Below are 27,986 nucleotides of genomic sequence, written 5' to 3' on the forward strand. Positions count from 1 at the left end.
TCACTAGCATTCAGATGATTAATGTTTATTAAAAGTCACTATATTTAAATTGATCTGGAAATGATAATTCCTAAAATAATAATTTGTTAACTGTTAAGATTTATCAGTGTGTGTGCATGCTTAAAAGTTATAAAAAAACATTATTTTTAGATTGCCACTGATATGGTTTGGATTCGTGTCCCCACCAACATCTCATGTTGAATTGTAATTTCCAGTGTTGGAGGAAGGGCCTGGTGGGATGAGATTGGATCGTAGAGGAAGACTTCCCCCTTGCTGTTCTCATGATAGTGAGTGAGTTATCATGACATCAGGTCGTTTAAAAGAGTGTAGCACTTCCCCCTTAACTCTTTTACTTCATTTTCAGCCATGTAAGATCTTCCTACTTCTCCTTAGCCTTCTGCCATGATTGTAAGTTTATTGAGGCCTCCCCAGCCATGCTTCCGGTACAGGAACTGAGAGTTAATTAAACCTCTTTTCTGTATAAATTGCCAAGTCTTAGATAGTTCATTCTTACATTGCTATAAAGGACTAATACAGGAAATTGGTACCAGGAGTCGGGTATTGTTATAAAGATACCTGAAAATGTGGAAGTGTCTTTGGGACTGGGTAATGGGCAGAGCTTGGAAGAGTGTGAAAGGCTCTGAAGAAGACAGGGAAAGTTAGGAATTTCCTAGAGACTTGTTAAATTATTGTGACCAAAATGTTGATAGTGATATGGACAATGAAGTGCAGGCTGAGGGGGTGTTAGGTAGAGATGAGGGACTCATTGAGAACTGGAGCTAAGGTAACTTTTATTATGCATTAGCAAAGAGGTTGGAGGCATTGTGCCCCTGCCCTGAAGATCTGTTGAATTTTGAACTTGAAAAGATTATTTAGGTATCTGGCGGAAGAAATTTCTAAGCAGCAGAGTGTTCAATAGGAGGTTTGGCTGCTTCTAACAGTGTACACAGGCTTATATGTATGAGCAAAGACATGACCTGAAACTGGAACTTACATTTAAACGTGAAGCAGAGCATAAAAGTTAAAAAAAATTGCAGCCTAACCATGTGTTAGAAAAGAAAAAACCCATTTTCAGGGGAGGAATTCAAGCTTGCTACAGAAATTTGCATAAGTAAAGAGTAGCCAAATGTTAATAGCCAAGTCAATGAGGAAAATGCCTCAAAGCCATATCAGAGACCTTCAAGGCAGCCTCTCCTTTCACAGGGCCAAAGGCTTAAGAGGGAAAAATAATTTAATGGGCTCAGCCTAGTGCCCTGCTGCACAACCTCAGGACACTGTTCCCTGTGTCCAGCTATTCCAGCTCCAACTGTGGCTAAAACGTCATTGGATACATCTCAGGTTGCTCCAGAGGGTGCAGGCTATATGCCTTGGTAGCGCATATGTGGTATAAGCCTGTGGGTGCACAGAAGTCAAGAGTTGAGGCTTGGGAGTCTTTGCCTAGGTTTCAGAGGATGTATGGTAATGCATAGATGTCCAGGCAGAAGTCTGCTAGAGGGGAGAAACCCTCATGGAGAACCTTTACCAGGGCAGTGCAGAGGGGAAATGTGGGGTTGGAGTTCTCACCCAGAGTCCCTACTGGGGCACTGCCTAGTGAGCTGTAAAAGAGGACCACCATCCTCCAGACCCCAGAATGATAGATCCAGACAGCCTTCACTGTGAGATGGGAAAAACTGCAGGCAGCTGAGGGGACTACACCCTGCAAAGCCACAGGGTTGGAGACGCCCAAGGCCTTTTTTGGCCACTCTTTGCATCAGTATGGCTTGAATATGAGACATGGAGTCAGATGAGATTATTTTGGAGCCTTAAGATTTAATGACTGCCCTGTGGGCTTTTGGAGTTGCATGGGGCCTGTAGCCCCTTTGTTTTGCCTGATTTCTTCCTTTTGGGATGGTTGTATTTACCCAATGCCTGCCCTCCCATTTTATCTTGGAAGTAACTAACTTGTTTTTTTTTTTACAGGCTCATAGGCAGAAGGATCTTGCCTTGTCCCTGATGACTCTTTGGACCGTGAACTTTTGAGTTAATGCCAAAATGAGTTAAAACTTGGGGAACTGTTGAAAAGAAATCATTGTATTTCGCAATGTGAGAAGGGCATGATATTTGAGAAGGGCCGGAGCAGAATGATATGGTTTGGATTTGTGTCCCCACACAAATCTCATGTTGAGTTGTAATTTCCAATGTTAGAGGAGGGACCTGGTGAGAGATAACTGAATCATGAGGGCAGACTTCTCCTTTGCTGTTCTTGTGATAGTGAGTGAGTTCTCATGAGATCTGGTTTTTAAAGTGTGTAGCATTTCCCCCTTCATTTTCTCCCTCCATCTCCAACCAGGTAAGACATGCCTGTTTCTTCTTCACCTGCCATGAGTGCAAATTTCCTGAGGCCTACCCAGCCATGCTTCCTGTACAGCCTGCAGAACTGTGAGTCAATTAAAGCTCTTTTCTGTATAAATTACCCAGTCTTAGGTAGTTCTTTATAGCAATGTGAGAAGGGACTAATACAACCATCTAATATAATTCAGTCAAATTCCTAACAATTCTGAACTGTTAATGATTACCTTTAACAAATAACCCAGACTAAGAAATCAATTTTACAAAATAAATAAAATAAAACTGAGTGTTGATATCTATATATTCTTATTGCATAATGGATACTTCTCTTTATTAAATGTTTGTTTTTTCTTAATGTAGACAATGAGATTTTTTAATCATTGTTGGTGGCTTTAACAAAAATGGTAAAAAATATAATAAGGCATTCTGATTCATGCAGTCATTATGAATACACCATAAAATAAAGTCATCTTGCTAAAATTTCTTGGAAAAGAAGGCAAAGTTATCATGAGTGCAATATCTTTGATAGCAAAAAAAAATCAATATAATAAATTAAAAGTTTTATACCCACATATAAATGCCTTAGATACAGTCTAATCATTCCCCACATTCTTGTAAATTTCCCTAATGCAGGCTGTTTATGTTCCTGTATAAACAAATACTTTCCAGATAGCTAGGTTTTTTACATTAGCACACAGTTAACTATAATATTTTACATGCCATAAATTTACACCTAAATCATCCTTCATTTATAAAGATCTAGTCACATTTAAAGTTAATTGAAAATTTGCAATGTCCCCTAAAGCTCAAACCATATAAAGGTCAGTGAAGAAGTAATAATAATTATTGAAAAAATAGAACACGAGGTGAAGATGTTAACAAAACACTTTATCTAGATCTCATTACAAATATATTTTTAAACTGTAAGATCAGAATAAATAAGCCTGATAATTTTTAGAAATATCTACATAAGAGCCAAAAACAGCTAGGATGCTTAGTTTGTATTTTTAAACTATTCAGTTTTATTAACAGTGACAGCAATTTTGTTATTCAAATGAACACAAAATTGCTTAGAGAAGGAGAGCTATGGAGATAGAAACATTGTTCTTATTTGAGATAAATAAACTTTGGTAAAGACGTCAGCTTAGTTCCTTCTTCTTTCAAATTATTATTAATATATTAGGATTTTAAATTCAAATTTTCTCCTCTGTGCTGACATTGGGAATCTATCTGTCCTCTTTGAACTATACCTAGGCATGGAATTCCCTGAGCGTCCCTCACCCCTTACTTGGGGTTTGCCTGATGGTGTGAACATATAATTTATTTTCCAAATGAAAACATATTTGAGAGTGAAATAAATAATTTTGAATAATTACACTAGTACAATAAACATAAATGGAAACTGCCTTGGACAAACTGGAACATCTGTCACCCTGTGTATGACACCTCTCTTCTGAATCACAGTCCATCAACACATTATATAGCACTGTTGTTTTGTCTTCAGTGCCAGAGCATGAGTGCAGGGCACAGATCTTCACTACAAAATCATCTGGATCCCAGAAAATCTGTCAGGTGTTCACTGAAATGTGGAGTTTGAACCCAAATGGAGACACTGAACACAAAGGCAGCTCAACTTAGCGCAGATTCCTTAGTTATCTCCTTGTTTTTAGGTTTGTTATATTAGGTTAGTGCAAAAGTAATTGGGCAATTAGTTATATATCCCTAACCTGTTAACTTGCATTCTCAGGGATGTCCCTTCCCTTGTTTCCCCTTCTTCAATTTGAAGACTTTTACCCAAATGTGAAGAAGGAGCAAGAGCTTGGGTCTGTCACCTGAGAGCTCTAACTAGATGTCTTTCCTCCAACATGATGAGATATGTAAATGAATGAATAGTATCAGCTCTTCTTCCTCTGTTTTCTTGATAATTGCAAGAAAGTCTGCCTAAACCTGAGAAGTCCATTTGGGAAGCTATTAGCCACATATGTCCATGAGCACTTGAAACTGGCTAGTCCAAACTGAGATATACTATAAGTAAAATACACACCAGATTTGAAAGACGTGGTATGAAAAAATAATGTAAATATCTCATTAATAATTTTTACATTAATTACATTTCAAAATGTTATACTGGATATATTTGGCTAAATAAGATATATTAATAAAATTCACTCACCTGTTGCTTTTTTCTTTTTTTTACTTTTTAATTGGCTACTAGAAATTTATTTGCCTTCTGTTGATAACATTAATGAGTGCTTTTTCTTTCTGTCTTTTACTTTATATCTCATTCCTTGAGACAGTACCATAGCAGATTGTGCTTCTCAGTCAATATGTTTCCTTTTCTAGCCTATTGAAAAATTTTGCCATGCAACAATATCTCGATAATCTTGAACTCCCTATAGTATCAGTGAGACTTTTAAAACAAGACCTAATGCTCCTTGTGGTCATGACTACATAGATTGTCAATAGAAAAGCCTAACACTCAGCACAACCACAAGCACTACCTGTGATTGGAGTGGTGTCTTGCAAGGCAGGCAGATGGTGGTCTGTGCAATACAATTCTGGTTTTACATTAATTTATGAAATATATCTCACATAACCTTGATTGACACTAAACCGCACATTGCTTTTTCTAATTGAACTTGTTAGATGTACAGTATACCCATGACCCTCATTTTGTATAGTTCACATCCGCCAAAAAGCAGTCACATTAATTGTAGGACTTTTTTTCTTCCTCCTCATCCTTCATTATCAATTGCAAAGGAGGCTCTTTCCCTGCCCTGAGAGAATATGACAGTTCCCTTTTTATAGTCTATAAGCACTTAGAATTTTATATGTCATACTTTGCATCTTTTAATAAGATATCATTCATTATATATGGTATCACGTGTGTATGTATGAAGGTGTGCATGAGATCCAATTTAAATTACATTATCTCCATCTACTTTCATCAGTTCATGTTGTTCACTAAAAGCTACTTACATGGCATTTCATACTTTCAGATGACCATTAGTAGATGTCAAGAAATAAATTACTATCAGAGGTAATCTGACAGTTACTAATGTAACTACATCTTTGCCAAATACATTAATATATGACTCTCACATTACCACTCATAAAATTTAGAAAATAATAATCCCCTATCTTGATTTATGGATAGAAAATTCACTTCTGAATTCACTACCCACTACTAATAAATAAAGTGATTTTAAAATCCCGTTAATTCTTCACTCTGCTTACATTAGTTTCTGATCAATTTAATCCATCCCAGAAAATACACCTGCATAAACATGACTCATAAGAAATGAACTATTGAAATTCATTCCTTCACACACACACACACACACACACACACACACACACACACAACCCCTGAACAGTGATGGCTGATGGCTCCGAATAACTGCACACCATTATCTCCCCCATGTACAATTTTTGGTTTCATTGTCCCTAAGAAAGCTGAAAAAAGCCATTTAGAAAATTGCTGATGGCTTAGAAAACAGAGTGTCGCAAAATACATTCTGAGGCCTAAAGACTGCATAACAGTGGAGAGAACAAAGAGATGCAGGTAGAAAGTATTCATCTGTAGAGCTTGTTCTCCTGCTTTTTTAAGCGATATAACTCTCTTGTGTGAATTTATTTCACATATTTATATGCTAAGAAAATATTTATACAGCAGGACAACCTGGTGGGAACTTGGCGCAAAGATGAATTGAACATGAGCCTTATCCCTTATGACCCAACATCCTCATGTGTGTGATTTGCCCTGTTCCAGAAATGGACTGCACAAAATAAGGTAAGTGCCACATGTGTGGTTCAACATGGCTCAAGCAGGGAGAGTTAGAGGTTATGAATATTAAAACAGATTGGTTTTTCTTCTTCTCAGCAATATACATGAGAAGTGGGAACATTGATGAACGCAAGAAGATGTCATCAGGCTTCTCCAAATACACTGCATGAGTATAGAATGAATATGCTCTTTTTTTAACATTGCCAGTGAACTTTTAAAATTAGTTTTTAAAGAATTTAAACAAAGATTGTTATGACTGTGAGATGTAACATATGCAGTGGCTGTGGAGGCCCCCTTTATGGTTGTTGGTTTTATTTTTCTGTCTTTGCCACTGTGAACTATGTACTAATAAGGAGGAAAATATAACTTGAGAAACATTGGTAGATGATCTGCAAATATATGTTTTTTATAACAAGGAATATAACATACCTATATAAACAGAAACATTTATTACGTGAACATTTTTTGAAACTACAATCCATTTCCCCATGATTTCCTTCAGAAACAACCTGGGAGGATAAAAATCCATCAGTTACAGAAATGCCTCTTAATTCTGCTGTGATTAATTGTCATTTACAACTTTATAAGGCCCCAACTGATTAGGGGCATGTTTTGAGTGGGAACAGGGAAAGAATCACTTCATGTAGCATAATAAGAAGGAGAAATAACTAAATGTTCCTCTTGCCTCTCCTTTGTACCAGTTTTGGCATTATGTAGACAAAACATGGAAACCTAATGCAGCCAGGTGTCATCAGCCTTCTTTTTGCCCTGTACTCTGCCCACTCTGTTGCATTGAATTCATTCCATTGGCAAGGGATGCTTCAAAAGTGGAACCATTCATAGCCTCCTTATTCACCAAAGGGACTCTTACACTGAAGACATTTGGTTAATTGCAAAACAATGGAAATGTAGACATGGTCAAATGAGGTCAATATAAAGTCAAAATATTCGTGATAAAACTAATAATCACGCATAGTATTTCCAGGCTGCAAAACCATGGGATCTACCATTTGATTGAGACTAGGCTAGGACTGAGATTTCATCATTTTGCTGGAGTTAATTCTTCTCAGTTTTTTTTTTGTCACCAGACTTTTTAAATAGGCTTTATAGATAATTATTCCAGGCTCTAACAAGGTGCATTCTTAGAGGAAGAAAATAAAAGTGGACTGCAAAGAAGAAAATAAAAGTGGACTGCAAAGAAAAACAAAAATGAACCGTCATCTCAGTCATCAAACAGAAAAAAGCAGCAAAATTAGAATTTAATGCTTTAAGTGGATGTTGGTTTAGGGTTCCTCTTAATTTAGGTCACAGATATAGAAGAATAAGAATACTATATTTTGCTGTGTTCTATCTTCTGACCTAACACTATTCTCACATCTATTTAGGTAGAATGCAGTAAAACAAAGTTGGCATAAATGATATTACTTTATGAGCCCTTCCTAGGTCCCTTGAGAAATGATTTTTATGGTCAGAGGTTAAATCTTGAAAATCAAAATAAACCCTGGACTATAGCAGGTAGTTTCCATTATATTTTTTTTTTTCATTAACTATAATGCCAAATGATTTGCAAGAAACTCCTTTAAATGAACCTTCCCCCGATCAATACATTTTAGTTCATTAAAGACAACATAAAAGTACTATATTTTTATAAAATGAGGTAAAGTTTAGGTGTGTTTTTGAAATGCTCTTTCAAACTATGTTAGTCTATTGCAAAGGCACAGTTTAGAACACATATTACACTATTTTCCTTATGAAATAACACAAGATAATATAGCCGCTTAATTCATTACTCAGAAAGATATGTCTATTTCTCAACCCAAGTGTTGTTTTACTTATGTTTAGATTTTGTTAGTCATCTCAAAACCTGATTAAGTGTAGAAATAGATGGGGTATAAATGCAAAGTAAAGTTATTACATGCTCTGTAAATTCTCTACATATCTCTAAAGAGTCAGTGTCATTGAACAGGCAGTGTAATCTGCTAAACACTTTCTGAACTAGAAGTCAGTAAACTTTTGCCTGAGTCCCAAATTTATCGTTAATTAGTTAAGAGCCTATAGGCAAATTTAGTCATCTACCCAGGCTTGAACTTTGAAAATAAATAAACTGGACTATATCATTTTAACATTCTCTTTTTCCCCTGTATTCTCTGAACTACATTTCTTGTGCGATCCATTCTTTGAACAGACCCTTATAAGCTTCTGCTATGTTTTGGCCATTTGTCCTTCCAGGTGCAGGGGAAACAACCATGAATCTGTCACACAGCATCCCTGCTTTGGTAGAAAGAAACAGATGAGAGTCTATGAGGGTTGGGATGTATGCTATGAAGCAAACGGTGTGGTTCTTTGGGAAAGAATGCCTGGTGGGGGTACTATTTTAGATTAATTAACCAGGAAAGATCATCGAAGGAGTAGTATTTAGACTGAGAAATGAAGGGAAGGAAAAACGACCTGGGAGAAAAGAACTCAGAGCTGAGAATCTACAAGTACAAGAAATGAGAATTAAGACAAAGGGGAGGGGAGGGAAGGGAAAGGAAAGGAAGGGAAGGGAAGGGAAGGGAAGGAGGAAGGGAAGGTGAGGGAAGGAGGAAGAAAAGGAAAGGGAAGGGAAGGGGAGGGAAGGAGGAAGGGAAGGAAAGGGAAGGGAAGGGAAAGGAAGGAGGAAGGGAAGGTGAGGGAAGGAGGAAGAAAAGGAAAGGAAAGGGAAGGGGAGGGAAGGAGGAAGGGAAGGGAAGGGAAGGGAAAGGAAGGAGGAAGGGAAGGTGAGGGAAGGAGGAAGAAAAGGAAAGGGAAGGGAAGGGGAGGGAAGGAGGAAGGGAAGGAAAGGGAAGGGAAGGGAAGACAAGGGAAGGGAAGGGAAAGGAAGGAGGAAGAGAAGGGGAGGGAAGGAGGAAGGAAATGAAAGGGAAGGAAAGGAAAGGGAAGGGAAGGGAAGGAGGAAGGGAAGGAAAGGGAAGGAGAAAGGGAAGGAAATGGAAGGGAAGGGAAGGGAAGGGAAGAAGGAAAGAGAAGGGAAGGGGAGGGATGAAGGAAAGAGAAGGGAAGGGATGAGGGAAAGAGAACGGAAGGGAAGGAGGAAGTGAGGAAGGGAGAAAGGGAGGGAGGGAGGAAGGGAGGGAAGGAGGAAGGGAGGGAGGGAGGAAGGGAGGGAGGGAGGGAGGAAGGAAGGAAGGGAGGGAGGGAGGGAGGGAGGGACAGATCTTAGTGAGCCTGGAACCTGGTGGGCGAGAGGGAACACTGAGGTTACAGAGACCGGCAGAGGGCAGATTGCCTCATAAATCACCATACTTTAGTGTGTGAATTTTAATCCTAGAAGCTTGGTGATTGCATGAACTGATTCACCTTTTTAAACATCATGCTGGCTGTTGTGTGCAGAAGTCATTAGGAGAGGGAGGGTGGAAGCAAAAAGGCCAGTCAGGAGATGATTATGATACAAGTGAGAGCTGATTGGGGTGGCAGTGGAGATGGAGAGAGGCGAATTGATTCAATTCAGGAGATGTTTGAAATAAGGAGTTGGCAGGCATTGCTATGATATCTCAAGGTAGGGGAGAAATCTAGAATAAAGTCTCAGTTTTTAGGCTTGAGCAAGTAAGTGAATAAGGGTGTCATTTACTTTAATGAGGAAGTACTGGAGAGAGTATTTGAAGGGTGAATCTAGAGTTCTGTTTTAAGACAATTATTCCCGTAGAGATGGACTTAACCATCCTAGTATAGATCGATAAGTCTGGAGCTAAGAAGTTTTGAGCTTTAGGGTTTCTCAATAAACTCTTATTTCTATATGTATGATGATAAGAGTTTATTGAAAAACCCTGAAGCCAAGAGACTGAATAATAACTGATCACTTGTAGTAGATCTTGCAGAAGACAAAGATGGTGTGAATGGTTTATTGGGAACTTGGTCAGGATTGGATGTTTTCAGAAGAGGTCAGTCTATCTAACTTGGGGTATATACTTCAGGATAGATCCAGTGCTCAGATTTTCATGGTCAGAAATTTGGTATGTCTGCATGTTGAGAACCAATTCCTTTTTCAAGGAAACATTCACACCAACTATGTTCCTGCAACCTGAAATATGAAACCCCAATTCTAATTTATTAATTAGTATATGCCAGTGATATGAACCAGATACTTTTTTAAGCAAAAGTAACCTGTTATTTTCACAGTAGGAAAATAAGAAGTGAGACTAAATTTTGCTCAGAACCCTTCTTAGGCTAATCCTTTAACACCCCTGTTCTGATGCCAATCCCATTCTAATTTGGCTTCAAGTATAGAATTTCCTACAGTGAAAAGAATGTCACTAATGCTAAAAGAATTAGCTAGAGGTAATCTTTCTCTCTTCAGACATGGTTTACCAATAGCACCACAAATATTTTAGAGAAGACGTTCCTTCTTGAAGAACCTTTGATTGTGCTTGAATAAATGCTACTGATACTTGTCTCTGCAAATTATGTTATAAGGCTCCTTTTACTGACCAATCTCTTTTTTATGACTAAAATATTCTTTCTCTGAATATATTAATAATCTCACTAAGGTTTTTCTCAGGATTTTTAGGTGTATTTTCATATATCACAAAGTGTGTATCAATTGAATATCTGACCTCCCCTGTAGCAATGCTGTTTCTCTTTGGTGAGTTCCTTAGAGGAAATCTGTTGTTGCCCTATAAGATAATGATTCATTCAAGAAAGTTTTGGTAGTGCTTACTTGGCTGTATCTACTGAAATAATAACAAAGACTAAAATTATTTTCCACAACATGAATGAAAGAAAAATATAACATGTTCATGATAAATGTGAATTATCCATATATTTAATTAACCATATTATTTTTCAACCCCAATGCCAGTGCAACACAATACTTTTATGGTAATTTATTTCTTCAATTTGAGAACGGAGGTGACATTATTTAAATGTTTATTTCTTCTAATCTGAGAACTCAGAAGAAATTCAAAGTCATTTTAATTCATCTAACAATTTACAGATTTGAAGTTCAAAGCAATACTTCTGTGTGTGGGATTTCCAGGTTTGTAAATATTAAGACAGGATTTAGAAATGTCTGTCTTCTAACACTCAATCTTTTAATAATACTGATATCCCAGATTCTCTGGGTCTTTTCTGTGAGCCAGGCACTTTGCTAGATGCTTTATAGAAAATATCTCATTTAATCCACACTCAAATGTAACCCTTATATAGCAGAATAAACTGAAGGATGTAGAGAGAAATCCTTTACTGCCATTCTTAGAACTATAAGACGTGGCTCAGGCTTTGCACTAACTGAGTGTGAGTTTAGAGTTCACAGACCTGAAGCCATGGCAATTGATGATGGATATCCCAGTGCTCCAAATGTTCTTCATTTTAATGGCACCTCTGAAATGTGAAAATTCACCAAGGTTTTTTTTTTTTTTAACTCATTGAGCCATTGCTCATTTCCATTTGTTACTCTCACATTATCTATATTATCATGTGAGTGGATAGTGTTACAATTCTTAATAAGATGACTTACAGTCATTTTACTTACAGTCAATTTTACAAATAAAGTACTATACAATCTGTCCTGGAGTCATTATAAGGTTTGCATAATATTACACTGCATATACAGTATCCACAGTGTGCTGAACAACCCAGAAGGAATTCATTTTGATTTTTGTTTGTTTATTTTTAATTTGTTCAATATCTTTATTTTGGACTCAATCTTTGGCCACAGAGGTGTTCCAGTTGAACATTATTCCTCACGCACTCAGACCTTCTGTTTCCTTTCTTCCAAATTCTCCCCACAGTTTTTTAGTCCACTTAGCCTCTTTATTCCTCATGCCCAGAAGGCCAACCCACTGTGTCTAACATCTCTCATGTGCGATTCAACATGATTTGTATTTCACATATTGTCAAGTTTGGAGGGGCAGGGATGATAGGAATTCTAAGAGTGAAATATGTAAAAGAAGGGAAGAAGCCTCTGAGAATGGTCTCAGCTTTGGTTGGGCCAGCTAAGAATGATGATAAAAATCAGTCACTGCAAAGACTAAGCTCCACTTAGTATATGTCATGCATTGTATTATGCTAAAAGGGTCTTACATGGAATCATAGAAGTTCCCTTCCTATTCTAGTCCTTGCCATGCAGCCTTTTACTGTAGCCTCTAGGAGAGGGTAGAGTGGAGAAAAATATGTCTTAGCACACAAGCACCAAGAGTAAAGTTTACAACCTGAAATACATGCTCTTCAGATATTCTGTTCAGATGCTAAAGGCATGATAAGCTGATGAAGCCAGAAAAATGAGCTCTAGAATTTATTTATTATTTTTGTTTGGATCCAGGAGGTCTTCAACCTCCTTCATTTTTTGATTTCTTTATAAAAACAACACCAGGCAGACATATATCTTACAATGAGCTCATAGCATTATCTTCTTGTGTAAAAAACAGCATGCTCATGTTGCTTGTTTTTCTCAATCATTGTCACAATAAGTGGCATCTACTTTTCTGTTATATCACATATAGTCATCAGTATTTCATTTACAAAGGAAAATACTTCATTAATTCTTATGTTACCATTGTTCAACCAGGATATGCCCTCAGTATGATGCATAGATGGTTTCAGAAGTCTGGATAATAAATTATCTCAGGTATTTTCTCTGAGAACTGCAGCAATGCTGGAGTCCCTAGCCATCAGGGTTTATTGCTGTTGCTGTTTCTGATTACCTTGTTTTTTGATTCTGATAAGCTGCATGCAGGTTTCACTTGCTTTCCCCATCACATCTCATTCAGTACCCTATTGTATTAGACCCTTATAATCCCATTCTGGCCTGCCTCTCTTTCTTTTCTTTCTTCCTTCCTTTTCTTCCTTTCTCCCTCCCTCCCTCCCCCACTTCCTTCTTCCTTCCTTCTCTCTTTTATCTTTTTCTCTCCTTCTTATCTTTCTCTCCATCTTTCTTCTCTTTCTCTTTGGTTCTCTCTTTTTATTTCTTTCTTTCTCTCTTTCTTCTTTTCTTTTTCTTTCTTTCTTCTCTCTTCCTTCCTCTCTTCCTTATCTCCCTCTTTCTTCTCTCTTTCTCCTTCCTTCCCTCTTTCCCTCCCTCTTTCTTTCTTCTCATTCTCCCTCTGTTCTCTCTCTCTCTCCCCCTCCCTCTCTCTCTCTCTCCTCTGTTCAATCATTCCCCTCTGCCAAGCAACTGTAAGCAAACTTCCTAAAAACTAGAACTTTCCTCTGAGATATCAATTTGTCCTTTGCAAAATCTTTCTTCTCTGCCACACACAGAGTGATTTCTTGCAATGGATACAGTCCTCTGCAGCTTGACAAGGTCTTTCCTCAGGAGCCTTCACTTTCATGAAGTTCTTCCATTCTGCTTGAAAATCTTCTTGACTTTTGCCTTCTTGATATATAGAAGACAAATTTCTGACTTGGTAATCAAAAGTTTTTAAGGCAAATATGGTGGTAAAATTCTTTCTGTGGTAGACAATTCTATGTGTTCATCTAATCCTCTGAGTACCACCTACCAACAATAGGGTAGGATTCAGCTATTTTTGTAAGATGTGATCCCACCTTTAGTTGACCGCTGATGATTGGACCAGGCACCAAAACAAGATGGAGTAATCTGTTTAGAAGTTAGGCCTGGGCAGTGCGACTCAAGAAACTGATCATTAAGTACAGAGAGATTCAAGAGAACTAAATTAATAGTATATTTCTGAGTTCCAGCACCAATTTCTATGTTAAGTAACATAGTGTTTTATCTTTCCTAAACATCAACGTTCTTGTCTATAAAATGAGGCTGAACTAGATGTTGCCAAGGGTCTCTTGCTTGAGTTTATATGAATCCATTTTTTGTTGTGTTTTTTTTTGTTTTAGGTTATCTTTTCCAGAAATTATTTATTGAGCCTTCATAACCAGTCTAGGCACTCCTCTCTGCTGCCACGGTACCTTGTACAAAGCTCTAGTATTGTAATTTTCTGTTTACAGGTGGGATGCCACCATTAACCTATGAGTTTACTGAGACTGAGGACTTTGGAGGTAGCACACAGAGGAATAGTATTTTTAAGTAAACAATTAATCTCTTAATGATTACATACGCAGAAATATTGGGCTCTTTAACATAATTTATATTAAAATTACAGATAATTCTGTTTTGACCAGAGTTCTTTCTCTTCTCTGAAATATCTGCAATGTACTACAAGACTACAAGAACTTTACCAAAAGCAGATGTTGTAAAGTAAGATGAAGCCATCATTTGGACATGTGGAATGTCCAAAATTCTCTGTCACTTTTTGGCAGCTGGGACCATATATCTGCTTTGAGGTCTCGATTCAGAGACATGGACTCTTGTCAGCAGGAATATATTATAAATAGTTTATTTAAATCTCAAGATCACAGAGAATATTCAAACTTGTATTTAGAGTTTAATATGGATAACTACCAGTTCTGTTATTCTATTTTTAACTCTGATAAGATTGGCAAATAGTATGTATTAGATCATGTTAAGCTTTATTTAATATTATGAAAACTATTTTATATGTTTCATGTGGATAGCATATATTTTTGGATGGTAAAGTATGTTAAATTTTGGTACATTATTATTAGTGTTTTCAAGTCATATTTGAAGCCATACTTTCAAATTCTAGCTGTGGCCAAAATAAACTAATAAGAAGCACAATATGATTTTACTAATTAAAAAGTTTTTGCTTAAGTAGTTAAAACCATGACTAAATGGTAGCCATGAATATAACTGTTTAAGCAAGATACTGTCAATTAATACTTTACAATTACACTTGAAAAAATACCAGAATTCTGTAGAATATTTCCAGTTTTGCCTAGATACACACCAAAATTAATTTTTCATCATATAAATATTCTATTACAACCACTTCTATAAAGCAAATAGAGTAATACTTCTAAGGATGCAGAAAATCCTGAAAATTCCCATTAAATTCCTGTTTAAGTGATAAGTGGCAAATCCACCCAGTTAGATGAAGTTTCATCCCTCCTGGAGATATCCTATAATTGAACAATAGAGATCTGGATGTTGAGAGGTTTGACAAATAAAACCTGGGAACAGACCCACGGACACACCTCAGTGGAAAAAAAAAATTATCAAGACATTTTATGAGCTATGGGAAGACTTGAAGACATTTCAAAGTATTAGAGAGAGACAAGTTATTGAGAAAATAATCATTAATTTTCCCCTTTTTACCTTTTCTGTGTAACCCTGTTTTCTTCTACCTCCCTGTCTTTCTTTTTTCTCTGTTCTCTCTTTCTACTTCTTAAACCATGCCAATTTTCATCACAGGAATGCTTGAGTTTAGAGGACTAAGGTGATCTTCTAAGCTCTGGGATTCCAAATTCCTCAAAATTGAAGTCCTTTTTTATAAGACAATAAGTGGTGTCTATGCTGAACATTTGAAACAACTATCACATATGATTCATTTGTCCTTCAGCTAAAATTCATCTTATATGTGTCTAAAACAACGTATCCTAAAATGGAATGTTGCAAAGAAGACAATCCGTTTCCTGAATTATTTCAGTCTTCAAATGTCTAATTCAACTAAAGATGTTCAATGACATTGATTAGAAACATACAGAAGACTTTAGATAACATTATAAATCTAGATAAATATAAATAAATGGCACAAAATACTTTTGATTTCTAACAGAGATGTTTTGATTTATTGCATTTCATCATAGAATTTTGACTTAAACCTTAGAATCTGTGGGATCTTTGCAAAAGTACTTCATTTCTGAGCTACAAACTTGAAATCTAATGTTCCTTACTACCAAAAGAATCAATGTAGATGGGCTTCTCCAAATATATCTCTCTTGTCGTTTCTATTCTACATTAATACTCTTCATTGGGCTTCACCATTATGAAGATAAAGTTTGAACTTTTTGTGTGACCTACCATGCCTTCTCTATTGTAGGACCTGGGAGGTTTTCTAACAATGTCTCATTTTGCTGCCTTCCTTTAACTAGATCCTCCTTGGTAAAGAGAGGTGTACCTAGTGTGCATTTTGACCAAATATGAAAATTTGGGTATTGACATCGATATGCAGGCAAAACCATGGGGAAAGTCAAATATCCTCATCATGGATAGAATTAAATGCTGTACTACCAAAATAATCTTAAATTGTCACAATTAATTATAGCAGTTTTATCAAAATGTTAACAGACACATTTTTAAAATTCCACATTGTTATTCAAAAACAATAATTTATTAGCATGATCAGCTACTGAGTTATTTCTGTGGTTATTATACTACGCACTTCCAATATTAACTAGACATTCATTTTCCTTTGAGGCTGGAGCAAAAATAAACTTTTTGCTCTGGCTCCCCACCATAGGATACTAGATTGTTGTGACCAAGGCATTATGCCATTTTTTTCTCTCTGAGATGACTGAGGTATAATCTTGTCACCTTTTAAATTTCTGTACTGGAAAATGGGATTGATGATGGGACCTTTCACTGATGTGATCTCAAAAGTGAGGCTTAATATATCAGGTGACAAAATAATTTTCAGGAATTTTCAGGAGCATGCCTATTATATCATCTTCATTCAACATTTCGTTTTGCTTTGTTTTAATTTCTAATACTTTTTTCATGAATTCAAATAATTCTACACAAGCCTATGGGGAAATGTCCTGATACAAGAGGCAAGAAGTATGGTCTTGGAGCAGTGATTGGTTTCAAGATAACAAAACAATATGCTAACCTCCACTTGTGAAACTGTCCCTATAAACTATAAAATTAATGAAGGAAGAAGGGAGGGAAAAAAATAAAAATAAAGCAAGCTTCCAGCATATTCGGCATTAATCATGGGTCAGCTTACTCTTTGCCTCATAGTCCTTTGCTGCCTATTGCCGCAGAATCAGGTAAACCCTGTCACAAATTATAGTTTCTCTTAACTATTAAATAGGTGCCATTTTAAGCATCAGGAAACATTAAGTTTCCCATTTTAGATATTCTTTCAGGTCTCACCTATGGGTGAAACTACTGATACAAGCTGGTCTGAAGGACCCCAGGAGGAGCTGATTCACCAAAGAATGCAGTTTGCACATCCTAATGATTTCATCCCGTTTACGCTCAAAAATCAATGACTCCAATTTTCCAGCCCCTCACTTTCAATGATGCTCTTAAAACCCCCAGCCCGGAACTCCGCAGATAGATGGATTTGAGGGCTCCTCCTGTCTCCTTGCTCAGCTTTCCTGCAATCATTAAAGTCTTTCTCTGCTGCAAACCCTACTGTCTCAATGTATTTGTTTGTTACTGTGTAGTGGGCATAGGAAGGTGGTGGTCCTAAAACACTTGCATCTCAGCACCATATCATGTACACTTACCTGTGCCTTTGTACAGACTGACAGCAACAGTTTTAGAGTACAAATAAAAAAAATACATACTGTAGAGTCATATTAGTTCTGGATACTTGGAAAGTAGTACTTTGTCTTCAATTAACTATTAGTAGTAAACAATATTGAGAACATTAGAATAGAACATACATGCTTCTACCTCTTTTGAATGTCATGTAGTTCTCTGGCTATAGAAAAAATATGTAGAAAGTAGTTGCTTCTCTTTCTACTCATAATCATTAATTCTGTTTTATATAAGCTGTTCTATAATTATTTTCTGAGCATTCAACTCAAGAATATGCATACAACTTTGTAAGCTACTGATCACTAAATTATTCATAGCCAATAACAACATGAGACTTTTGTATTGATTTTTTGTTGCATTCATGCCCTTGTATCGGATTCATTCATTCTCTCATTAGCTCTGGGAAATTCAGTAGTCATCTGTCTCTCAGTAAGTAAGTAAAGCAGAAAGAATGTTGGATTTATCATTAGACCACCAAGTTCTCAAGCTAAAATAAAAAATAATCTGTTTTCCCACACAAGTACAAATATTTGATGTGTGATGTGAAGAAGTAATATATTTGAAAATATTATTACTTTATACACAAAAGGAAAATGTGTCAGGAAGGAAGTATGTGATTTCCAAGTTAAGGCTTTAAGAAGTATGTCTCTCTCAACCCCCATCATTCTGTCTCTCTCCTTTCCCTGGCTGGAGGCAAATAATGACATATCTCTAGGGAAATGGGGAAGCCAAGCTATGGAAAGTCTGGGCAGCTGAACCACCATCTGGAGGAAAGCCATCTGCTGCCATAGAACACCCTCTGTGAATCAGCACATGAGCAAAAACAAACTTTAATTGCAATTCTATTGTCACCACCCATTTGAGGTTATTTGGTTACACAGTCCAGTGCTCTCTCTCTCTCTGCACCCCCCACCACACACAGAGACACACGCACACACACACACACACACACAAACACATAGTGATCCATCTTCTGTAACAGTGTTTTAATATTTTTATATTCTTTGTGTTTAAGGCTGAATTAAATATACTTATCTTTTTTTAATTAATTTATTTTTTTGAGACGGATTCTCCCTTTATTGACTAGGCTAGAGTGCAGTGGTGTGATCTCAGCTCACTGCAGCCTCTGCCTCCCAGGTTCAAGCAATTCTCCTGCTTCAGCCTTCTGAGTAGCTGGAATTACAGGTGCACACCACCATGCCCAGCTAAGTTTTGTACTTTTAGTAGAGACGAGGTTTCACTATGTTGGCCAGGCTGGTGTTGAACTCCTGACCTCATGATCCACCCACCTTGGCCTCCCAAACTACTCGGATGAGCCACCGCACCAGGCCTAATTTTGTAGTTTTAGTAGAGATACGGTTTCACTATATGCTTATTTTGATATTGTATATGAACTTAGAGTTTTTCTTTTCATGACATTTTTAGGTGACAATGTTGAAATCGTGTTAAATTGTCCTCTCAAGAGGAAAAGAACTCTCAATTCTCAAATAGAATTTTTTTCTTAAAAGTGTTTTGACTCAGTAAAATTAAATGACAAAACACTTAAAAGTTATGTTTAATGTTGTAAATGCTAGAACAATAAACACTTTTGTTTGTTACTGGAAAAGGGTCCCGATCCAGACCCTGAGAGAGTTCTAGACCAGATAGGGTAACTTCCTGATGTTGCCATTGCATTTGTAGACTGTCATGTTGCTGGTGAGAATGTATTTTAGCATGCTAATGCATTATGATTAGTGTATAATGAGCAGTGAGGACGAACAGAGGTCACCTTCGTCACCACCTTGGTTTTGGCGGGTTTTGGCTGGCCTCTTTACCACAACCTGTTTTATCAGCAAGGTCTTTGTGACCTGCATCTTGTGCCGACCTTCTACCTCACCCTGTGACCTAGAAGACCTAACCTTCTGGGAATGTAATCCAGTAGGTCTCAGCCTCATTTTACCTAGCCTCTATTCAAAATGGAGTTGCTGTGATTCAGACACCTCTGACATGTTGATGCTAGAACTTTGATGCACTCTGATCTCCATCAATCATTATAACTTAAAATTATTTAAACATAGTTAACTCCACGAGGATATATTGATCTTCCAAAAATTATTCTCCTGGGATAAATTCTCGGAAGTTATACTATTCTTTAAAGTATATAGTTGTATAGTTAATCAACAATCTTAATCACTGGAGCATTTAACTTTTGCAATAATAGACAGATGTTCATATTTTACCTTCTATTATTTTTGAAGAAAATGTAGTTAAACAGATTTTTTTCCTAAATATATCCAGAATGTTAATATATATTAGAAACATTGGGGTATTAACTCTAAACCCAAGTGAGGTGCTTTGATTGTATTACTCGAGGTTATTGAACTGATAGATAAGAATTAGAAATGCAATCACAGCGTTATTGCTCACACATGAGTTTAGGCATGCAGGAAATGACATTGGTGTGGGTCTCTGACAGATTTTTCGTACAAAGTCTGAAGTCAACACTGAGTGGCAGGTTTTTGCCAAATGCTAAAAATGAAGCTTAACACTTTGATAAATTATTACTCCTTCCATTATGTTGTATAACACCTTAAATCTCACCAACTTTGCACACATTGTTCCTTCTCCCTTCATTCACATCATGTGTCTGATAAACCTGTCTTTTTAAATGCAGTTGAACAATCTTCTCTTTTCAAGAAATTTACTTTGAATGGCATTTCTCAATCTCTCAACCTATAATACTATGTAGCACACTTAATTTAATTATTTGGGGTGTAGGTGTGTGGTATACTACAGTAGGTCAGTAAATATTTGTTGAATAATAGTGGAATAATTTCTGTTTATTAGGCTTGAATACAATGACCATCAGGAAAAAAAAAATTTCAGGCTTCTGGTTAGAGAGAAGAAAATGAGCCCATTTGTTGTCTTAGCTCAATCACTACTTTGTACTGAAATGCACATGTATATGCCTCAACAAGTGCTAATTTACAATATCAAGGAGAACTGAGCATTTTGTAGAAATGACAGGCTCATTGGTAGGTCTGAGGCATTTACTTGGCTTCTGGAAAGCAGGAAGCATGAGGGCAAATATTTACACATAAAAGAACAGAGGAAGCCTTGTAGCTTTGGGAAGAGCACAGTAACAGAGTTGGGGGAGTATTATACAAGCATTGCCTTACAGAGTCCCCAGCAGTAGAGCTCGCTGCTGTGAGTAGGAGTGGAAATTTGGATATGCACCAAAAAAATATCCTGAAGAGCTAAGTGTGGTTCAGTTCTGGCACCAGTTCTCTGCACTGTTTATCTCTTTATCCCCTCCTGAGAGTGCTGATCACCGGGCATTTAACCCCTGGGTCCTGAGATTTAAAAAGATAGATAAAAGCAACAAAATGTTTGATGTCTCTAGAGTTAGCTGGGACTGTTTCAGTTTCTGTGCCTCATTCTGGCATTTGGAAGACGCCCTGGATGGTTTTGGCCTTCATCATCTAAAGTAATACTTAATGATCACCACTTTCTGTCTAGAAATAGTTATTTCTGCTCGTAGCAAACCCACCCAGTTAAGAGGCCAGCTTGGGAAATGGCTTTGCCTATTTCATAGCAGATGCTACTCAAGAGTAACTTAACCAACCAGGGCTGTCACAGTAAAATACAAAAGGACATCCCAGAAGCCAAGCCTATTTGAAGAAATCCAGGGCATGCAAGAAAAAAAATCCAAGATGAGCAAACAAACAAACAAAAATAGAGCAAAAATGCTAGAATGTTTAAATATCTCTAGAAAAATGTAGTAAATCTACAAGACAAGAATAGACAAATAGAAGAGAAACAATAAAGTACTTTGACTGGCAAAATTACAGGGAAAAATTGATATGCCAAAGAATACAATTGAACTATTACAGACAGGTAAAAGATGTATAAGAAAAACAACACAGTAGTTAACATCTTAGTTACAGCATTTAAAAAAGGAAGGAAGGAAGAAGAGAAGGGAAGAAAATAAGGCAATAATAAAAGAAAATGCAACAGAACTAAAGTAAGGTAAAAAGTCTTCAGATCCAAAGGACCCATTTAAGAGCAAACATTCTGAATGCAGACAGACATGCACGTGGAGTTTCATAAACTGAGGTTAAATACAGTAAAATTCTGAAAAAAAGATTAAGACAATATATTCCCAGTGGAAGGTATCCAAGTTACCAGCAGTGAATTCATATGGCTCTGAAGCAACCTCAATTCTTGCCTGCTCAGAAGAAAAAATTTGGCTGAGGGGCCTAAGAAAGAAAAAGAGACGAGGCAAGTTTCAGAGCAGGAGTGGACATTTACTAAAAAGCTTTAGAGGAGTAAAGAAAGGAAAATGCATTGGAAGAGACCCAAGTGGGCACTAAGAAGGTCAGGTGCAACATTTAACTGTGATCCTAGGATTTTATAAGCTGGTCCACTTCCAACATCTTGCACTCCTTTCATCCTTCCCTTAGGGTTGGCTGCCTGCATGCACAGTGCCTTCTTTACCCTTGGGAAGTGAGCATGCACAGTGTGTTTGGGAAGCTGTATGCAGCCTATATGAGACTTTCTTCCCTTTTCCAGTGGAGTGCCCCAGAAGGTCATACTCCACCATTTTGTCACTTAATGCACTTGCGCAAGAAGTTGCATCTCCCTGGTGACTGCATTCAATTAACACGTTAGTGTGACAGGTGTGGATGGTCAGGAAATGACCTCTCTCTGACACCAGCTGCCAGTTTATTATGTTTGGAGAGGCAATATGATAATTGCTGAACCATCACCCAACATTCTTGATGGTGAGGGAGAGCTCTCTTCTGCCCTGCTCATGCCTGTCTAACTACCTGCAACAAGTTTACATACAAAGGAAATGGAACCATAATGGAATCTGAATAACTGTCATTAAACTGGATATACTAGGAATAAAAAGATTATAAAGAGGCCGGGCACCGTGGCTCAAGCCTGCAATCCCAGCAGTTTGGGAGGCCACTGCAGGCGGGTCACAAGGTAAAGAAATCTAGACCATCCCGGCCAACATGGTGAAATCTCATCTCTACTAAAAATACAAAAATTAGCTGGGTGTGGTGGCGCACGACTGTAGTCCCAGCTTCTCGTGAGGCTGAGGCAGGAATTGCTTGAATCCGGGAGGCAGAGGTTGCAGTGAGCCCAGATTGTGCCATTGCACTCCAGCCTGGTGATAGAGTGAGATTCTGTCAAAAAAAAAAAAAAAAGACTATAAAGAAATATTTTGAAACAAAAATGATTTTAAATAAAAAAAAAAGTAAACTATTTTGAAGATAAAATAATGATTTTATGTATGGGTAGGTAAGGGTAGGCAAAAAACTTATTTTTAAAATACATTTTTGTGGGAAAAATAATCTTACATTTATAAGGAGAAAAAAATCCTATAGAATTACAAGAACGAGAAGGCATGGAATTAAATAAATCGAGAAGCTACACGAGGTTCTCTAGCTGTGCATCCTGGTGGTTGGGAGCAGAAAGTCATGGACTCTAGAAAATATGTTTTTCCAAGAAAGCAAGTTTCACTCAATAGATAGTTTAATTTTGATGACAGAGAATCTATGCTACATTAAAAGGTATAAACTGAGAAGAAAAATAGGAAGGCAATTTAAAACACAATGAAATGCAAAACGAAATACAACACGGAATTATTTTGAATTTCTAAAACATAAGAATCCATGAAAGTTTTGTTTTCTCTGAGTGATTCGTTTACAAACAACATTGACTTTTTTTTTCTACATAAGTTTATTCAGACTTGGACGGAATACTATATTCAGTTTTCAAAATCAATCTATGGTCAAACATTAAAACATTTAACTTTTGACAAAAATGTAAAATAATTTATAGTAAGTAGAAATTAGAAGGTGTAAAGAGGGAGAGAAATAGAACCAAGTTCTGGCTGCTAATTTCTTTATCTTAAATAGTGAAGAGTCAAGAAATACTACTCAAAGTAGTGAAATAATCAAGATACACACATATTACTAAAAGACATAATGGTGACATTTAAAAGTCCTACAAGTAAAAGTATAAATATATAAATGGGGAGCATATTCGAGAAGAAAATGTCAGGGAAAGGGAAAATGAGCTAATTCAGTATGATTCATTATTGAGACTCAATAAATAGTCTTTACTTTTGAAAAATCAAGAAATGAATGTAAAAGCATATTACATATACCTTAGAGTTACAGAGTTGCCCCTCCTTAAAAAGAAACCAAAAAACATAACAAAGCAAAAGCCATCAAAGGTAAGTGTCTCTGGGCGGTGAACTACATTTGGGCCGTAACATGTTTAAACTTTATATCAAGCTTTTCTACTGTGTGCATATTCTCCTTCATGAATTAAAAAGCATCATTTGTCTGAAACTGTTCTACATCTTTTGGTCTCAACCATTTTCTTAGCACACTTCCTGCTTTATCCACTAGGTATTTAGGGTATATAATGATTTGGGGTCATTAAATAAATTGCAGATGATTAGTAAACAACTGAATTTAGCAAATGTTTTACAACAATAAAGAGCAAATTAAATACAAACCCTTGTGCTGAGCAATCATCAAAGGCCAAGCATTTCAATGATATTTTTCTTAATTTTAAAAATAATCCTGCCTAGTATAGCCATTTTACAGATGGCAAAACAGACTCAGAGACTGAAAATGACTTTCACAAAACCACAGGCTCCATTTGCAAGTTTTATTTCCCCCGCCTGCCCCTTGCCACTGTTTTTTTACTTTAAGGTTCATAACTGAGATGTTAACTTGCAGAACTTATTTGGGAAATAGTCTCATATCCACAATGAGACCGAGAAAGATAAAGATTTCATGGATTCTTATGTTTTGGAAATTCAAAACTTTATATATATATATATCTCCCATATATATATATCTCCTATATCTATATATAGGATATATATATCCTCCGATATATATCCTCCGATATATATATCGGAATATACATATATCCCACAATCTGGGCTGAATTAAATTAAAGGGTTCACACAACTTGCAACATGTGTTCTCTGCGGATGATATGAGAGATCTGGAGGAGAAATCCCAGCAGTCCAACATGCACTGGGGAAATAAATGGTGGCACCACCCAGCCCCATTCTGCGTGAGTTACAGTAATTTATTAATAGACATGACATCTTGAGGGGTTTCAGCTGAGGTTCCTGACAGAGAAGTTTCATGCGTTGGATGCCAAAATATACTATTTTGTTTTTATACTTTATGTTTTGCATTTGGGGTTGTCTAAAATATTTAAACAAAGCTACTAGCTAGTTGGAGTATATTCAAGAAATTTGCTCAGAGAGTATCACAATTAGAAATCATAAGCCAGCTCAAAACAGAGGATGCTTTTTGATTACTATATTTGCATGAATTGATGCAGTGGATCTCTGTTAAAATAACTGACAATTTTCAACTGCCCCTAAAAGCTCATGCTCCAAGAGACAGAATGAGTTAAGTAATTTGTAAAGCCCAGTGCAAAATTAAATTGTGAAGTTACTTTTTAAAAAATGCTTAAGAATTTCAAGAGAGTGACTACAGAGCATTAAACAACGTGTGGAACTCTTCCACGTGTGGGGTTCCCTTTTATGGCACCCACAGATCCTGTGTCCTTGGGGAGCTGACCCTGCCTAGTTAGTCAGCTTGGGAGATGCCTGTGATGGTGATTCAATTGCTCAAAGAGGGCAGGCAGTACCAAGCCTGCGTGTTCCTGCATCTGATGCTAAATGCTTCTGTCTATCTGTCCCGAGTTCTCTGTGGATTTATCAGATCTTTTAATGCTAAATTTTCTGAGCAATATATCACTCAAACCACCTTTGGTAATGACCTACACCAGTAATTTTCCTTCCTGTATTAGAAATTGTCTACAATGTTCAGGACAGCCTTTTGGTAGAGACACTTCTGCTCTACTCTGATTTTTGTCTTTTCTCTTTCTCTCGTGTATTCTGAAAATCACCCCTTCCTTTTGTAATCAGTGACTTCCCTACACATTTGTTGGTATTGGTCTTTCTTTGACATTTATGTAAAGCAGGCACCTAGATTATATAAATTTGTTGCCCCACAATGTGGATCCACTTATTATTTTTCTTATTTATTATAGAGATACAGAAATTCCAGCGAGACCTACATTCTCCCAGGTAGAACGAAATCTCAATTGTTACTCTGATGTTCTTTGCTGCCTCACTCTACATTGCTTTGACTGTACTGATGTGAACACTAAGACACAATAAGGGTAAGTCACTCAGCAGAATCCTACAGTGCCTTAAGGTAATGTTGTTGGTCAGCCCATGGTCTCTGGCCACCAGTCCTGTGACCTTCCCTTCCCCAGACTTGTCTGTCTACTCTAATTCTTGTTAATGCAATAAATGAACTCTGTGCAAGTTTTTTTTTATTTTTGGAGACTGAGTCTTGCTCTGTCACCCAGGCTGGAGTGCAGTGGCGCTATCTCGGCTCACTGCAAGCTCCGCTTCCCGGGTTCACGCCATTCTCCTGCCTCAGCCTCCCCCCGAGTAGCTGGGACTACAAGCGCCCGCCACCATGCCTGGCTAATTTTTTGTATTTTTAGTTGAGACAGGGTTTTGCTGTGTTAGCCAGGCCGGTCTCGATCTCCTGACCTTGTGATCCGCCCGCCTTGGCCTCCCAAAGTGCTGGGATTACAGGCGTGAGCCACTGCGCCTGGCCCCAGCAAAATTTGAATGTACGCTGTAAAGGCCCATTTCTGAAATTCTTCCTTTCTTTCTTTTTCTCCAGGCCTAGTAAAATAATCTTCCAATCTTCAATTTCATCTTCTGTGAAAAGTAGTTTAACTCAATAGGTTGGAAACAGTGCTATGAGCCTCTTGATAGAAATGACATGAAAAACATCATGAGATGTTCTGACAAATCTGCTGCATGAATATGATGATTTCAAATAATAATTATGTTCATTAATTCTTAGAATTTTTATGCCATGGTCTTATATTCTAATATTCTTTCTCATGCCAGGCACCATTCAAAAGGTTTTATATATGCCAACCTATATAGTCCTCACAATAACCCTAAAAAATAGTATACTTACTCTCCCCTTTTTAAAGATGAAAAAATGGAAAATTAACTAACTTGCTCAGGTGCTGATAATCCCAATACTACACCCATCTCCTTGTCATGAATTCACTAATCGTTTTGATATGACATAAGTCTTCAATTCCCCTATAAATGCAATTTTTCTGTTCTTGATTTGATTTAAAACATCTCTAGAATCCTTTCTATGTCTAAAATTACAGTGTTGGAGAAGAAACTATCAGCTGTAAACGACATTCAGATAATTCCCATTAACTATCAACTATGTAATTTTGTGTTATTTTTACATCACTCTTGTACTTTTTTTGCTTAAAAAATTAAATGATTGCATACAAAATGAGACAATTTTGTTCTTATTTAATCCTTACTGTGAATACAGGCACAACAATTACATTATTTTGAAGCTATTGATTGCTCTTTAAATGTCCTGCTTCTGTAATGAGGATCTGCTGTAATCAACCACATTCTAAATCTTCCCCTCAATAACCTTTATGGCTTTAGTTTTCTGTTGTTCACCTTTAAAAACAATAGTGCCTCCCAAGATTTGAAATGTTCAGATAAAGCATTGTTTATTTGAGTGTTCTTGTTAAAGAACCCTGACTCAAAGTAAAATGTGTTTCACTAAGTTCCTTTAAGGATGGTTTTTTATATTGCTCATTCAACCCTCAAAAAATTTCTCTGTGGGGTGACACTGCATAAATTAAACAGTGCTGATTTATGCTATAATTAGTTATCTGATGCAATATCTTAAAATAATGTCTCAGAAAAAAATTGCCTTGTCTTTTAAAAAAATTGGTTTAAATGGTCTTAATACTTAAACTCAAGTTAGCTGAAAAAGTCAGTAATTAAAGGACAAAATGTCACATGGTTAAAGATACCATTACAATATATTAGCCAACAAGCTTAGGTCTCTTTGAGACCCTGTTGTATAAAGAAATCAGGCCTGGCGTGGCGGCTCACACCTGTAATCCCAGCACTTTGGGAGGCCGAGGCAGGCAGATCAACCTGAGGTCAGGAGTTCCGAGGCCAGCCTGGGAACATGGTGAAACGCCATCTCTACTGAAAATACAAAAATTAGCCTGACGTGGTAGCGGGCGCCTGGAATCTCAGCTACTCAGGAGGCTGAGGCAGGAGAATCCCTTGAATCCAGGAGGCAAAGTTTGCAGTGAGCTGAGATCACACCACTGCACTCCAGCCTGGGCGACAGAGTGAGACTCTGTGTCAAAAAGAAAAATAAAAAAGAAAAGAAATGAATAACTTCTCAAAATATTTTTTAAACCCTAATAATTAATGTTCTTAATTGTTTTGTTATTGGCAATTCTTTATTATATTTCTAAAAATTATGTACAGATACGTATACAAACACACACACAGGTTAAACAATTAAAATATACATTTTGTAAGTCAAGCATCTATTTCATATTTCTATATATTCAGTAGAAATAAACTGTGACTTAACAACTTTTGCTTTGCAAATTACTGTGTTAAGAAAAACA

The 27,986-nt window shown here is 36.9% G+C and overlaps 1 long non-coding RNA gene across 2 annotated transcripts; it reads left to right on the plus strand.

Moving 5' to 3' along the window:
• Nucleotides 1–614: 614 nt before the first annotated feature.
• On the plus strand, nucleotides 615–27,884 carry LOC117975868 (uncharacterized). 2 transcript variants are annotated; one of them, XR_004666264.3, is made up of 4 exons: nucleotides 615–2,418; nucleotides 6,002–6,121; nucleotides 25,533–25,664; nucleotides 26,183–27,884. It is a non-coding gene; the product is annotated as an uncharacterized LOC117975868 (long non-coding RNA). The 2 variants fall into 2 exon arrangements; XR_004666263.3 differs by having other exon boundaries at nucleotides 6,005–6,121.
• The last annotated feature ends 102 nt before the right edge of the window (nucleotides 27,885–27,986 follow it).

Source organism: Pan paniscus, chromosome 15 (genome assembly GCF_029289425.2).
Source record: "Pan paniscus chromosome 15, NHGRI_mPanPan1-v2.0_pri, whole genome shotgun sequence".
NCBI lineage: Eukaryota > Metazoa > Chordata > Mammalia > Primates > Hominidae > Pan > Pan paniscus.